General features: G+C 27.9%; 1 long non-coding RNA gene across 1 annotated transcript; it reads left to right on the top strand.

Annotated features, from left to right (window-relative positions):
• Positions 1–2,853: 2,853 nt before the first annotated feature.
• Positions 2,854–4,998, top strand: LOC136084543 (uncharacterized). The gene is made up of 3 exons (XR_010640622.1): positions 2,854–2,992; positions 3,316–3,483; positions 3,804–4,998. It is a non-coding gene; the product is annotated as an uncharacterized LOC136084543 (long non-coding RNA).
• Positions 4,999–10,964: the final 5,966 nt, after the last annotated feature.

Here is a 10,964-nt window from a genome sequence, read left to right as displayed (position 1 = left end):
AAACTGGAGTTTAATACGTGTTTTCTAAGGTTTCAAACACGAGTTTTATTTTTTAAATACGTGTTTTTTGAGGTTTTAAACTCGTGTTTTATGAGGTTTTAAATTCGTGTTTTCTATAGTTAAAAACGGTCTTGTGGCATTAAATAAAGTTTTCAAACGGACTTATGTCTGAACAAACAGCTGTTCAGAACGGTTCAATCTTAAACCAAAAATACGTAGGTTTTGTTAGACACACGTTTATAGCTTTAAACATGTAAACCTTTTTTCATATATACTACATTATATTTACGACAATTTTGTTGTTTTATTTTTGTTTTTTAAGTAAGGTCAGTTATTTTACAATTATACTACAAACAAAAAATAAATATAGAAATAAAAAAACAAATAATTAAAAATGAGCTAATAAAAGACGTTTGGCACGTGGTTAACATACACAGGGTTCATAGCAGTTTTAAAAATTCATTTTCCCTTAGTTATCCCTGATAATTCCCTGATTTTTCTATATTTTTAAGTATTTTTTCCCTGAGTTTGTGCGGTGGAAAGTATATATTTTCCCTGTTTATTTTGTAGGATATATTACTTTCACAACTGAATCCTTGTTTCCAAAAAATATAGTTACTACAGTAATCCATTTATCTAAACATATAGCTACTATATATTATGTTATAAAACCACTGTAGTGAGCAACTTTCAATATTAAAAAAGATTCAAAAACTGGATACTGCAAAGTAACTTCAATCTAAATATTAAAATAAAAAATATTCCCTGAGTTTTCCCTGATATTAAAGATTTTCAAGAAAAATTCCCAGACTTTTCCAGGTATTCCCTGATTTTCTAAATTTTAAAAGATTTTCCCTGGTTTTCCCTGAGTGCTTTGAACCCTATATACATAATATTTAATTTTGATTGATCACCTCTTCCGTCATTATAAAATCTAAAATCGTAAAACAATACACTTTCGCATATTTATAAACAATTCCAGTAGCATCAAATGCTTTTTTTAACTTTTCTTAAAAGGCGGGTCTCGAATTTTACTAATTCCTCAATTGAGGTTCAACCTGTTCAAATTTAACTTCATTCAAATCTTTATCTAAAAACTATAGCAGTGGTCCAAATTTTATGTAATGGTGTGACAATCATTTTACGTTAAAACATGACATCATCCATGGGAAAGGTTTCGTTTGTCTGATTTTTTGGTCGACCTGTATTGGTGATTTTTTTTGATGATTCGCCATAATCTATTTAAGAAAAACAAGTTTTATAATAAATCACAAAATAAATGATTATCTTAGTCTATTGTTTTGTATTGTACCTTAATAAATGCACTATAAAAAATGCTGTTTGAAAAAACCGAAGTGATGATTCGATGGAAGAGTAAAATTACATTTTTCCTGATCAATCACGCTTGTTTGTGTCTGTACATTTAAACGGAATCGACCCTTCATTTTTCTTTTCAAATTGTGTTTTTTAGAGCCACCAACTTCAACCTAAATAAGAGACGCCCTTTATGAATTTATGAAACCCATTAAGAAACATAATTCATCAAATATACTATTGTACTTTTTAAATATTATAAACTTTTAAATTAAATGCAAATAAGTTATTACTTTGGAAAGACCCAGAACCCCGAGTATTCATGAGTATTTTCATTAGTATTTGTATCAGCCATTAGTATTTGTATCTAGCCATAGTCTGCTTGATAATAGACCCTTACCTTTATCAGCAAAAAAACATCATTTCTGCAATCAGATAGACTATGCAAGAAATTTTCTTGCTGGCTTCGGCTCATGCCATATTTTTTATACTGTTGACTCATTTTTGTATCTTCTAAAACAATTAAAAACTAATTTAACATTTACATAATAATTTTTTAATATAAACAATTGATTTACAGATAAGTAAAACTCCTTCTAATTTAAAACTTTATAAAGAATCCAATCCTTCTTCAGAATTAGAATGACTACACACTAAAAACTAAAGGTAGGATATGTGATATACCCTTAGTAAGGTATAATTTTCTACCTTATAAGGTAGAAAATTATACCTTTGAGTTAGAAAATTGTATGACAAATAATTGTTTTTAATATAATTTTCTACCTTAAAAGGTAGAAAATTATACCTTACTAAGGGTATATCACATATCCTACCCTAAGGTAGAAATTTCTACCTTTTTTTTTAGTGTGTACTTGAATTAATCATTTTGTGAAAATTGTGGGAACATTTAGTAACATTATTACCACTATCATCCACTATTTCTTCAAATGAATCAGAACAAGAACTTGATGAAGACAAATCTAAACATTCAGGAGATAAATTTCCAGCTAAAGTTGATCAGTATTTTGTCATATATTCTTTCATATACTATGCTGAACTTGGTCTTTTCATATTTGTTAAATAATTATTATTAATAGGATATCCTATAGCATATAGTACACACACACATTTATATAGGAACAACATTAGTATTTATCAAACATATAATAATAATAATAATAATAAAAGCAACACAAACAGCGTGGTATAAAAATGTATTGGTATAAAACTATATAAGTTTAACAAACTAAAACAAAAAATATTAAAAAATCAAATTAAAAATCACTTTAATTATTTATTCAATAATATACTAAATAAAGTATAGCAATTAAATACATTAAGAAAATAAGTATAATCATGAAATCATCAAGTCATTCCGGAAGTATTTCATAAATAAAAGCATATAGGTATACTAAATGGTTAGCGTTCCATTAGATGACTCAAAATGCGAAATGCGAAAAGCAAAAAAACACAGACCTAGAAAATTTTTGTATGCTAATACGCATGCGTTTAAAATGTAAACTTTATTTTGGAATCATCGCGCCAAATATGTTTTAAAACGAGTTTCGCTGGCTTTTTTTAACAGTTTACCAAAATTTGTTTTTTATAAGTTTTTGAATCATTCTTCAAATCAAAATAAGTGAAGATAGTTCTTCTCAAAAGTTGGAAGATTCATTGGGTAATTTTTTCATATAGTTACATCTTTTTATTTAAAGTTTAAATTAAGAAAATTTGAATGTGGATATATGTACCAGACTGTTCACATATAATGGTTTTTAAAAACCATTATATGTGAACAGTCTGGTACATATATCCACATTCAAATTTTCTTGATTTAAGCTTTAAGGATTCAGTAATGCTGTTTGTTATAAAATTTTATAACAAACAGCATTACTGAAACCTTAATTGTTTTTCAGTGATGGAATATTATAAGAAGATAATGCAAGATTATTTTATGTTTTATACAATTAAGTAATTGTTGCTTTGCCTATTTCTAAATAGATTCACATCCAATCACTGCTGCAGTTTCAAACCAGGCTTCAGATTTAGAAATTAAGCACATTTTATCTACATATGCAGATGTTTGTGCGAAAATTAAAGAACATGAAATTTTGCACACAGTGCATTATGTTGTAGCTTTCAAAAAAGTCATGGAAAAAAGTATTGAAGGTTTGAATTACTTTTAATGCCTAATTTATTACTAGAATTACTTTTTTATTTTAAAATAAGATAAATAATTGTATTTTAAATCTGTTTTGTTTTTTAAATTATTTTCAATTTTAAAAAATCATTAAACAATAGGCTTTATTATTAGTTTAATTAATTGCTTAAACAATTAGCATATTAACTTACTGGTTTTAAAGTTAGCATGTTAATAGAAGATCTAAGTAGAGCAAGTTTTCATTTGCACTGATGTATTTATATTAAAAACCTTGAAAGTAAACAATTATGATTAAGTTTTATATTTCAATTTGATTTATTTAATGAAGATGTAATGAAGAAAAATCACAAGGTGTATTTTGAGCATAAAGATTATCCCTACTCAGGAATACCCTTCATTTTTTCGTCATCCAGTATTCTTGACTGCCAACATGGAAAAGACAAAGGTTGTGTAGCAAAGTCTAAGTACAGAGAGAAAAAAAATCAAGAAGCTGTAAGTGTAATTTCTTAGGCAATAAAACTGAGGTTGTTACAGTGGTACTACTCTTATTTTTTTGCACAAATTTTTACTCATTTTAAAACTATTTGGCCATTGTTATATGTATATATATATATACACTTTTTTTTATAATAAGAAACCAAGCAAACGTGTTAGTAATAAAAAGTTTCTTATTTTAAGGGTACTTTTTTTAAAATCTAGTAGTAAAAGTTTCTTAAATTTCTGAAGTTTTTATTTGTAATCGAATTGAATTTTATTAGATTGAGTGTGCAAATTAAATACTCATTCAAACTGTTGTTCTCCATTGTAGATAATAACTAACTTGAGGAAATTGAGTAACTATGAGGAAATATTCAAGGAACTCTTAAATAAGTTTATTGAAAAGTAACTCAGTATTAAAACTTCCTTAAGATTTTGAGGCTCATATACTGTCTCTTATAAACTGGTTTCTTATTAAAAAAAATGTATATATATATATATATATATATATACATGTGTATATATATATATATATATATATATATATATATATATATATATATATATATATATATATATACACTGGCGAGCAAAAAAAAGTGAACAGCGACTGCTTACGCATAAAATGAAAGAGCTTTGGACAGAAACTCATACAAGCTTGTTTATTTTTGTTTGTACTATCAAAGAATTTACGTTAATCTTTCAAAGAAAACACGAATAAACTTCTAAACATTAGATATGAATACAGTGAACGTTGTCAGCAAAATCTGTAGTTGATATTAGAGCGTGGGTGAAATAGGACGTATTATCGCTATATTATTATTATAAAAAATAAAGGGAAAAAAATGTCTCCAAATAAAAGATAATTTTTAAAATTTTTATTTTGGTTATTATTTATGCCTCTAACTTATTTAAAATGAAAAATCCCCTTTAATTTTGATGTTATTGGATTCTTATAAAAAAAAAATATTTATTTAGAATACATAGTTTATCATTAAATAAATATTTTCTTCATATATTACTCTAAAAATATTATCATTTTTCTTTCACAGAGGACCTCATTTAAAAATGGAACAAAAAGGAATCATTGTTGGAATGAGTGCGTCCGGTAAATCGATACGCCAAATTATTCAAATTATGAAAGCTCAAGGTGTAAACATTAGTGTTGGTGGAGTTCACAAGATACTCTCACGTCAGAAAAACAATAAAACAACAGCTAGAAAAAAAGGTTCTGGCAGACCAAGAAAAATGACGGAAAGAGTCACAAGTTAAAATTGAATGTTTAAAAAAATCGAAAAACCACTATGACGCATATCGCAGAAACTTTTAACGTGTTCTGATGATAAAAAGGTTAACCGATGGACAATTTCGAGGCGTCTTAAAGATCAGGGGTTCAAAATACACCCATGTAAAAAAGTACCTCTTCTTACAGCACGCCATAAAAAGGCAAGGTTAGCTTGGGTAAAATATAATATAAAAACACAGACTGGACAAAAATATTATGGTCAGATGAATCACGATTTTGTTTGCATTCAGATCGTCCACAGATGTGCATTAGACGTATGAACGAACAATTAAATCCAGATTGTATTCACCAAACGGTAAAGGGTAATCTTGGAATTATGGTTTAAGGTTGTTTTTCTGCCAAAGGTGTGGGCAGATTGCATAAAGTCGAAGATGGATTACGAAAAAATTCCAAAGAATACATTAGTATTCTACAAAAATCTTTGCTGCCTACACTGGAAGAATTAGAAGAGGATGAAATTAAATTTCAACATGACAATGCTCTTTGCCATACGTCAACAAGTTAAAAAATGGCTCAAGGATAACAATATCTTCCTTTTTGAAAATTGGCCTGCCCAAAGTCCAGACCTTAATCCCATTGAAAATTTGTGGGACTATATGGATAAAGAGGTCCATAAAAATAATATTTCATCTTTGGATGATCTTTGGGCAGCCATAAAACAAGTTTGGGTTACGATACCTGACCGTTTGATAGCAAATTTAATTGAGTCGATGTCGCGTCGATTAAATGAAGTGATGAAAAATGGTGGTGGCCACACAAAATAATTATTTTTTTTCAAAATGAGTCGTATATATGTGTATGTATATGTATTTAACATAAGCGATATGTTATATTTTATGTATTATATTTTTAATTGATTAATAATACATAATTTAATGAAAAATTGTACTGTTCACTTTTTTATATTATGTTCCATAAATTTATTTCTAACGCACAAACAACAGATCATTCTTGCATCAAAAAGCGAGTTGCTTTGCAAGATACCAAAAAATTTGATTGTCCGGCCAAAGTTTCCATAAAAGAAATAGTTGAATTCCCTGAATTTAAGGTAATATTGTCTTTATATGTGTGTGTGTGTGTGTTTATATAGATATAGCAGTATTCTCTGTTTAGCGAGCCTCTTTGCGCTTATGCAGTTTAACGCTCGCCCACACGCTTGCGAATTCTTCCGTCTGTGCTTATTTAAGTGTTTGCCAAAAAATTGTGCGCATGTTTTTAAATTGCAACAAATCTTTTTTACATATTTTAAACAGTCATTAAAAAACTCTTAGATTCTTACATTTATTAAAAACTAAGTTTTTCAATTACAGGGCCTAATTTAGTGGTCGGATATCAGCACATGAGGGGGCAACCAACCACTGTTAATTATTTTTGTCAAAATAAACAGTGGTTGGTTGCCCTCTTTGGTAGGTCTTGGGAATGGTCCAGGAGGCCGCCGATGTCCAGCCACTAAATTAAGCCCTGCAATTAAAATTATTAATGAAATGTCATTTAATCTTAGTGCTATAAAATCGTTTTTTCGGAAAATTTTAAAAATTTTGCATGCTAAACAAATAATGACTGTCGGGCCAGCGCTTTTTCGTGCGATTTCGTTATATTTCAAACGTAGAAGACTGATATATATAGATATATATATTTATAGATATAGATATATCTATTCAATATATAGATAGTCAATCTATTATAAAATATCAGTTTGTGTTCACTGTAGCTGGAGAGAGATTCTTCATATTTAAGAAGGGAAACGTCAAAAAAATTCCATTTAGCTTTGGCTACTAAAAATAAGTTTATAACGATTAGAAAATATATCCTATTGTTACCTGGCATTTCCGTTCATAAATACCACCTTATTAATGATGTATTTAAAATAATATATATATATATATGTATATATATATATATATATATATATATATATAATATATATATATATATATATATATATATATATATATATATATTTACTACTTGAATTTAACATTATATCTACCATTTTTAAGCCAACGCGTATTACAAAAACTACTTCGTCCTCAATTGATAATATTTTAACTAATAATTTTTTAGATACTTATTTCGAATCTGGCATTTTTATTTCAGATTTCTCTGATCATTTTCCTATCTATCACATTGCGCACGGAGTTTCATGAAACGACGGCAATAAAAAAGTATTTGTTACTAAAAGAAATCTTTGTATTAAAAGCCTAGATAAACTTAAAAAGAAGTTGTATGAAGAGCGATGGGAAGATGTCTATTCCTCAGCAGACCCCAATAGCGCGTTCGACAATTTTTTGAATACTTTTCAAAATGTTTATGACAATGTCTGCCCAAAATTAACCACTGAAATAAAAAATAAACAACTTAAAAACCCATGGATGACAAATAATTTGATAAAATCATCAAAAAGAAAACAAAAGCTTTATATAAAATTTCTAAAATCTAAAAAGGAAATTGACGAAAATGCGTACAAATCATATAAAAAGTTTTATCAAAATAACTTAAAACAAGCTAAAATAAAGTACTATTCTAATCAGCTGGATAAAAACAAGTTTGATATCAAGAAAACTTGGTCTATTTTAAATGAAGTAACTGGAAGAGAGAAAAAGAAACTCTCTTGCTTACCAAAACAAGTAATTATTAACAACAAAACTATAACAAGTGAAAAAAATATGTCAAGAATTTAACAAATATTTTGTTAATGTAGGCGCCTCTCTTGCATCTAATATTGTTCAGTCGACTAAAATGTTTGATGAATACTTGGGAGATAAACCCGCGACTAGCATATCTAATGAAAAAATAAATAAAAACGAGTTTAACAAAGCACTATTTGAACTAAAGCGTAACAAGTCATGTGGATATGACGACATTACTAGTAATGTAGCTATCTATGTTATGGATAGTATAAGTAAACCATTATTTTATTTAATAGCATTTTCATTTGAGAATAGTATATTTCCTGATAAATTAAAATTAGCTAAAATTCACCCAGTTTTTAAAAATGGTGATTGTTCTTCTGTTTCCAATTACCGCCCTATATCACTACTCCCTGTCTTTTCAAAAATATTTGAAAGGGTAATTTTTAATAGAATTTATGATTACTTGACATTAAATACGCTTTTATACAAAAATCAATTTGGATTTCAGAGATACTGCTCTACTGAACACGCTATTATTGAACTTTCTAATAAAATATCTATGTGCTTTGATAAAGGGGAACAAGTACTTGGAGTATTTATCGATCTCTCTAAGGCATTCGATACCGTTGATCACGGAATTTTGCTTTCAAAGTTAAAGCATTACGGCAATTAAGCCCTAACATATAAGTGGGTTAAAAGTTATCTTTTTAATAAAAAACAGTTTGTTGTCCTGGAGGAGTCAGGAGCTCTTGATATTGATTGCGGTGTCCCACAGGGATCGATCTTGGGACCTTTATTATTTTTAATATATGTTAATGATATGAATAAAGCTTCTCATAAAATATCGTCAATTATGTATGCAGACGATACAAATTTATTCTACAGCAATTCTGATGTAAAAATATTGTTCGAAACAATGAACGCTGAACTGGAAAGCTTTAACCAATGGTTTATAGCTAATAAGGTATCATTAAATTGCAAAAAAACAAGTTTTACTCTCTTCCATAAAATAAGACAATCAACTAATCTTCCGTTAAAGTTGCCAAAACTGTCAATTAATAAAAATGAAATAAATCGAGTAAATTATACAAGGTTTTTGGGAGTAATATTTGATGAGAACCTATCATGGAAAAAACATATTAGTCTTATTGAAGCAAAAGTATCTTCTGCTATAAGTGTATTATATAAATCTAGGGCCTTTTTTGATTATAAATCACGCAAAATGCTTTACTTCAGTCTTGTTCATTGTCATCTCTCTTACGCTAATATTGTTTGAGCTAACACACACAAAACTAAATTAATAAGATTACAGAGGCTACAAAACCACGCATGTAAAGCGGTTAACTATTTAAAAAGATTAGAAAACCCTTCCCCTGTAATGAAATACATGAATGTGTTAAATATATCAAAACTTAATTCGCTTCAAATATTAATATTTATGTATAAATATAAGAATAACTTGCTGCCAAAAGTATTTTCTGATATTTTTATATTGGCGTTTTCACAAAAATACAATCTACGATCAAATAGCAACCATAACTATCAATTGAGCAGAGTAAAATCGCAAGTGTCAAAATTCTCAATTATTAACCAAGGTCCGTCATTATGGAATCAGTTAAAAAATAACAATATAAAAGATTTGAAAAGCACTTCCTCTTTTAAACGACAAATGAAATTGCATCTCCTTAACTTCTGATATTTATGCGTGTATGTTTATATATGTGTGTGTAAGTATGTTTGCATATGTGTTTGTGTATGTGTATGTGTATATATGAGGATGTATATATGAGTTTTTATTCTTCACCTAGTATTTTTCAGAAAAAATATTTTATTGTAAATTTACTAAAGGCTTGTGGGCTTTAAATGTTATTAAATGTTATTGTAAATTATGTTATTGAGTTTTATTCTTCACGTAGTATTTTTCAGAAAAAATGTTTTATTGTAAATTTACTAAAGCCATGTGGGCTTTAAATGTTATTGTAAAGGGGCTCTATGAAAAGATTGTGGTGACACCAGTCATCCGTATCTTCTTTGAGCTCCTGTCTGTCTTATATATATTCTTTGTGTAACGTAAAAGTTTCATTGTAATTTTATTATTTTATTTTATATAAACAGCAAAAAAAAAAAAAAAAAAAAAAAAATATATATATATATATATATTATTTTAAATCAGCAGGCAGTTTTTGTCAAAACTTGGTTGTAATACATTGTTTAGAATATATTAACTGTTAAATGCCTAAATAAATTATTACGTCCGAGATATAATAAATAAAACACGGTATAATCCATATATAAGAGTTCAACGGGATTCAAAAGTTTAAATCTATTTTATTTTTTTCATCTGTATTTTATACATGATACAATGACAAAAGTCTCTAAAATATCTCTAAAGTATCTGCGTTGTCAACAAGCCCTATCCCTGTTTGGACCCATGAAGGTGTTAGAATTTTTGACAGCGGCATGTCGACTAACAACTTTTTTTTAGGGTCTCATTTAAAAACTCTTTGATTATATGCTATAAATAAAAGATAAAGAGCTCCTTGATTTATAAAATAAATTAAAAACAGATATACTTTTTAGTTTTCAAAAGTGGCGTAATATTACCCTAGGTTGGTGTTTCTTTAAGCAATGAATACTTGTTGTGCTGTTTTGTTTCATTTGTTACAAATTACTTAGGTAAATACCTCCACAATCTTAAAATAAATACACACTTAAAATTTAGTTAAAGAAATACTTCTATATTGTTAAACTAATAGACCTTATGCCAGATAACGAAGGCAGTGCATTTTAAAATATGGAGTTTGACGAGACTGTGGCATTGTTGGTTGGAGCAATTCCTTTGAATTTACAGATTTGAAAAAAGCCAACCTATTAGCTATAAAAACCTAACAAAATTAGTTATAAAAGGGTAACCAAAACTACTTTAAGCCAAACTTTGTTTAGTATCAAAAGAAAACGTAATATGTATTATAGTAATATAGTGCAATGTAGATTGTATTTTAGCTTCAATAGCAATGGAATGAAAAATAGATTTGAGTAGATTAGATGTGGAATCTAGTTCTAGGTATTTTCA

The sequence above is a fragment of the Hydra vulgaris genome, chromosome 09 (assembly GCF_038396675.1).
Source record: "Hydra vulgaris chromosome 09, alternate assembly HydraT2T_AEP".
NCBI lineage: Eukaryota > Metazoa > Cnidaria > Hydrozoa > Anthoathecata > Hydridae > Hydra > Hydra vulgaris.
This window is presented reverse-complemented; position numbering and strand designations above follow the sequence as displayed.